Genomic DNA, 6,000 nt, shown 5'->3' on the forward strand with positions numbered 1-6,000 from the left:
GGTCGCGGGTCAAGGAATGAACCAGAATGACACAGTACACCAATTCCCGTTACACAGTGAGAATGGAATAAACGATGCATGGGAGAGTGAAAGTTCAGATGAGGAGGGAAATTGTATGCTTGCAGCATCCTTGGAAGTTGATCAAAAGGGTCCGTATGTGGAAGGAAGAGTTATGGTTCACTGTGTTTCATTCTTGGTTGACACTGGAGCTACACGCTCTACAGTTAGAAACATCGAAGTACCAAATCTGCCACTTTCAGGGAGAACAGTTCAAGTAGTGGGAGTAGCAAATAGGTATCTAACAAACCAAATCACATCCAGTGCAAGTCAGAATTGGTAACTATCAAGGGTCACATAAATTTGTGGTGTGTGACTCGAGCCCGATATCCCTATTAGGGAGAGATTTATTGTGTAAATTGGGATGCTCGATCATGTGTTCAAATGATGGAATTAAAATTCAGACAAACAGTGATGAGGAAGAAGAGGACAGTTTAGGAGGGGACGAGGTGGAAACTGTTGATGAAGAGTATCCCCTGATTACTCTTTATCCAATGCTCACTGAAGCAGATATTCCTTCTGAGTTACAGTGAACAGTTGAAAAGGAAGTGTGGGATATGACAGGGAAAGAAGTGGGATTGGTCAAAGGAGTGGAACCAGTGAAAGTGACCGTAAAACCCAATGTAAATTTTCCCCAGACACCACAATACCATATGTCGCAAGACACCCTCATGAAAGTCGCCCAACTCATTGATGAGTTTGTGAAACAGGGAGTACTGAAAGAAGTGCTAAGTAGTCCATGTAATTCACCAATCATGGGATTAATAAAACCAAGTGGAAAGGTCCAAATTGTTCAAGATTTGAGAAAAATAAATGACATAGTAGTCAAATGTTGCCCCGTAGTACCAAATCCAGCTTTGATAATGTTTCATATTCCCTGTGATGCTGAGTGGTTCTCAGTCATCGACTTGTCACAAGCATTCTTTTCTGTGCCTCTTCATGAGGACAGCCAATTTCTCTTTTGCTTCAAATTCCTAGACAGAGTCTACAGTTGGTGTCGAATTCCTCAAGGGTTTTCGGAGTCACCATCAATTTTCAATCAGAATCTAAAGAAAGATTTGGAATCATTGGAATTACCATTTGAATCAATCTTGGTACAGTATATTGACGATTTACTGATCGCATCCAAGACAGAAAATGACTGTATGGTGGACACCATTGCCCTATTGAACCATTTGGGAAGGAATGGACACAAAGTGTCCCCTTCAAAATTACAATTCTGCCAGAAGAAAGTGAAATATTTGGGTCACCAGATAGAGAAAGGGTTGAGAAGAATTATGAAAGAGAGAATAACAAGCGTACTTCAAATGAGTCCACCAAAGACGAGGAGAGAGGTGAGAAAGCTTTTGGGAATGGTGAGCTACTGTCGCCAATGGATTCACAATTTCTCAACTCTAGCTAAACCTTTACTGAAACTGACCCAGAAAGATGCGCTGGATGAAATAGTGCTGAAAAGAGATGAAATGGATGCTTTTACTGAATTAAAGGAATGCATGTGCAGAGCTCCAGCTTAAGGTATGCCTGATTACACAAAGCCATTCACATTTGTTTTTCATGAACGTGATGCATGTTCCTTGTCTGTTTTGACTCAAGCCCATGGTGGCATAAACAGACCAGCAGCATATTTTTCAGCTACTTTGGATCCGGTCGCAGCAGCACTGCCAGGGTGCTTGCGTGCCGTAGCAGCAGTTGGTATCAGCCTAAATCAGAGTGAAGGAATAGTGATGGGACATCCTTTAACAGTCATGGTCCCTCACTCAGTCGAGATACTTTTGACACGTTCCCGAACACAGCACATGACCGGTGCTAGGCTTACAAGGTACGAGACAATAATTCTGGGATCACCTAATGTGCAGCTGAAAAGGTGCACTACGTTGAATCCAGCAACCTTGTTTCCCAGTGAAAATGTCGAAATTGAGAACGCTGAAGACATCGAGCACGACTGTCTTCAGGTGACTGAATTTTGTACAAAACAAAGACCTGATATCAAAGACACCCGATTGGAAGAAAACGATCAAGTTATTTTTGTGGATGGTTCATGTTTAAGAGATGCACTAGGAATATTGAAAGCAGGATATGCTGTATGTACAATAACAGGTGTTCTGGAAGCGTCTTGGCTTCAAGGAGTTTACTCTGCACAAGTAGCGGAACTGGTAGCACTTACTAGAGCTTGCCAACTTTCCGCATTAATGAAAGTCACCATTTACACTGACAGTCAGTACGGATTTGGAATAGTGCATGACTTTGGACAGTTGTGGTCACAAAGAGGCTTCATGACCTCTTCAGGATCACCAGTGAAAAATGGTGAAAGAATAAGAGAATTGTTACATGCTATCCAGTTGCCAGGAGAAGTGGCAGTGGTAAAATACAGTGCACACTCAAAATCACAAAACTATTTTTCTTTGGGAAATGGATATGCAGATCAAGTCGCAAGGTTTTGTGCATTGAACTGTATATTGCTCAGAGATGAATGGAACTTGATAAATGAGCTAGAACTTGAACCAAGTGAAGCCTTTGCTCTAAAAGTTGTAGATACAATTGAAAAATTTAAATTCCTACAGAATAATGTCAGTAAAGATGAGAAACTCTCATGGAGCAAATTACAATGTGTAAAGAAACCAGATGATTTGTGGGTTTCGAGTGAAGGGAGATTGGTTCTGCCAGACAGTCTTTTGACGCAATTAGCCAGGTTGTATCATGGACAAGCCCACCTTGGAAGGGATGCCATGATTTGATTATTCAAAACTGATTGGTTTAATCCCAAATTCCGTCAAGTTGCTGAAGCAGTTTGCCATCGTTGCGTCATTTGCCAACAAATGAACGCAGGGAAGGGAACAGTAGTAAATTTGAGCCACATTGGAAGAGCAGGTGGGCCATTCAGCAGGATGCAAATGGATATCATTGAGATGCCTATGCATGGAGGCTTGAAATATGTGTTGGTGATTGTGTGTATTTTTAGTCACTGGATTAAAACATACCCTACACGCAGAAATTACAGTCTCACAGTTGTAAAACTACTCCTGAGAGAACTAATACCACGTTTCGGATTCCCGATCTCTTTAGAATCAGATAGGGGAAGTCACTTCAATAACGAAGTAATCAAATTACTGTGTGCAGCCTTGAACATTGAACAAAAGTTGCATTGTAGCTACCGCCCTGAAGCATCAGGACTAGTGGAGCAAACGAATGGCACATTGAAATCGAGGATGGTGAAAATATGTGCATCAACAAACTTGAAATGGCATGATGCATTGCCCTTGGTGTTGATGTCAATGAGAAACACCCCTGATAGAAAGACTGGACTATCACCGCATGAGATTCTCATGGGCAGGGCCATGAGACTTCCAGCAGTTCCTGCAAATGCTCTTGTAAATATTACAGATGATATGGTATTGGACTACTGCAAAGGTCTAGCTGATGTGGTCCGCTCTTTTTCTCACCAGGTGGAGGCAACCACCTTGCCACCAATCCAAGGTCCAGGACACGCCCTGAAAGCAGGTGACTGGGTCATGATAAAGAAACACGTGAGGAAGTCGTGTCTGTAATCCTGTTGGACAGGACCTTTCCAAGTGATTTTGACAACTACCACCGCTGTGAAGTGTGCAGGAGTTCCCAACTGGATTCACGCCAGTCACACGAAAAGGGTGACTTGCCCCACAGAACAGGAAGTTGAAGTGCTGAAATCACCAGTGACTGACAAGCGAGTACCAGGCACCGAGACAGGACAAAGAGAATCTGGAGGCGAACAAGCAGAAATAGAGGAAGGGGAAATATTTTCTGAGGAAGAAACAGCTGATTCATTTGAGGAGGACCGAGGAGAAGCCTCAGGAAGTGACGAAGATCCCGAAGGTGACAAAGAGCCTGCGACAGGTGAAGGAGCAGGAGAGCCTGATCAGAGGAGGGCTTTCCCAGAAGCAGACCATACAGGAAAGAAAAGGAAAACCTGATTGACCTCCTAGGGGGAGCAGACAAGACAGGACAGAGTGAAACTGTTCAAACTCTTCCAGAACCGTTGCTGGTCCATCAGGTGAAAACAGTGTGAAACGGAGACAAAGCATATTGCCAGTGAAATGAAGGTCTAAAGAAATATTAAACGAAAGTGAAGGGCCAAATTTGAGAGAGAATAGAAAAGAAGTGTCTGTCGCAATAACAACACCAAGTGAAGAGAAAGACCCAGCCAAGGAACAAGGCACCAGCGAGAGAGAATCAAAAGAAGATGCAAAATGGAAAAGGAAAAGAATACAGAGCAGAAGATATTCTGGTCCAGAGTGGGCATACATAGCCACTAACGATTGGTCAGACGAATTCCTATCTCCCAGTCTTGAGAACGAAGAAGCAGAACAACACTTTGGTACCTGAAAAGTGAAATTCCATGAACATTACCAAATAAGACATTGACAACCTGATTGACTTTTGAACCAGATAAGACATTGCTAACCTGATTGACTTTGAAACTGATCTTGAGACAAAGCTGCTAAACCGATAAGAGACTAAGCTGCTAAGGAGAACCGTGTGAACATTGAACTCGTTCAGCTATATATATATATCTGCAAATTTGATTTGATAAAGTGTCTTCAACTTTCATACTATGACACAATCTTTGTGGGAAAGAGTGAATGTAAACATACTTTTTTGTTTCAAGCTAAGTGGACATTCATGCTGAATGGACAAGACCCAGTTATTCCAGGGGTATACTATATTTGTGGACTTAATGCCTATTATCGTCTTCCTAAAGGATGGTATGGGAGATGTTATTTTGGAATAGTATTTCCAAAGATTTATCAACTGGACGACTTAAAGAATTTTCCAAAGCTGTCTGAATCACATCATGTTCAGAAAAGGGAGACAGCTTCTGGAGTGGTAGGAGATATATTTGGAGCGATGATTCCTTCAGTAGGAGTCATATTGAATTCAATTAAAATACGAAAGTTGTCTACAATTGTGGATAACATGTTGACGAAATTCTCAGGAGCTATAATCCTGATGGATGCTGAACTTGCTGCAGAAAGAGCTATGACTCTTCAAAATTGGCTTGCTTTAGACATTCTTTTAGCAAAGGATGGCGGCGTTTGCAAAATGCTTGGTGCATGTCACTGTTGTTCTTATATTCCGGACAACAGCGGGCAAATTAGGAAAATGCTTACAAATTTAACTAACGAGAGTGCAGATTTGAAAGAATTGAAGGAACCAGGAGTATGGGAGTAGGTTGGAAAAGGATTTGCTTCTGTGGGAAATTGGCTCAGCAACATTTAGAAAGGTTTATTATTGAAAATAGTAAAAGGAATAGTAATAATATTGATCTGCTTATTAGGTATTTGGGGAATATGAAAAGCTATTAAAATATTGAAAACAAGAAACAAAAGGAGAAGAGAAGAGAAAATAGAAAATAAAATAGTAGAGATATACAGAGAAAAATCAAAGGGAACCAAAAGAACGAGGGAATTGACTGAAGTGCCAAATTATTAAAACAGAATTTTAATGGAATAAAATTTGTGGTGGAAGATTTGATGTGATGACATAATTAGTCATCAGAGGAGGGATTAATGACGCAGAAAAAGAAAGACTCACATATATTCATATATCATGTAATAAAATCGTATAAGGTAGTGTGATTTTTAGCAAAGAAAAATAATGTACGTGGGAAATTGTGCCCACGGGGTAGTTCGCCATTATTATAAACAAGCTTAATTAATCATGAAGAATTGACGAATGTAGTAATCCGTCATAATTGCAAATGTATTCTATGATTTTCTTGTTGAAACTGTTTTATGCTTAGCTTAAATTTAGCAGAGGCTTTGGCCTAGTTGCCTAGTCTCAAATTTAACTGCGTGGTTTTCATTTGTATTAATAAAGACATTATTTTACTTTAAGGCTGTATTTTTCCAGTAGAGATTACTAATACACTTATCTCCAAGGTTTCGTGCTAGTCCGGTTTCATCCTCT

The sequence above is a fragment of the Pleurodeles waltl genome, chromosome 6 (assembly GCF_031143425.1).
Source record: "Pleurodeles waltl isolate 20211129_DDA chromosome 6, aPleWal1.hap1.20221129, whole genome shotgun sequence".
Lineage (NCBI taxonomy): Eukaryota > Metazoa > Chordata > Amphibia > Caudata > Salamandridae > Pleurodeles > Pleurodeles waltl.